Here is a 495-nt window from a genome sequence, read left to right as displayed (position 1 = left end):
TCTTCATTTTTTAATTAATGGTTAATTTATAAAATTTAATATTTTTATATATACTTAATCCATTAGTAAATTTGTGCAACATTAATTTTCTTTTAGTCGTATTTCTCGTTTATATATTCTGATCAATATTGATAATAATTTCTTACCACTATTGATAAAGACGAATAATAAATGCCAGTATCAATGTATTACTTGTTGACTTTTGTACGTTTGATATATTCTAATATAGAAGTGTTTGGTAATTAAAGAAAATTAGCTAAAAATAGTCATAATTTGTCTTATTTAGTATTTATTAATTATTGCGACAATTAATGAATACTAAATAAGACAAGTTCTGACTGTATTTTTTGTTTTTCTAGCATTATCCATGCTAATAATATTATTAATTTATGTAAATAATTAAAACTGATCAGTCTATTTTTTTAAAAAAAATATTTATTGTTTTTATATGTTAATGTAATATAAGATTTATTTAGTATATATTTTTTGTTTTTA

The sequence above is a fragment of the Arachis ipaensis genome, chromosome B02 (genome assembly GCF_000816755.2).
Source record: "Arachis ipaensis cultivar K30076 chromosome B02, Araip1.1, whole genome shotgun sequence".
In the NCBI taxonomy this organism is placed as follows: Eukaryota; Viridiplantae; Streptophyta; class Magnoliopsida; order Fabales; family Fabaceae; genus Arachis; species Arachis ipaensis.
This window is presented reverse-complemented; position numbering follows the sequence as displayed.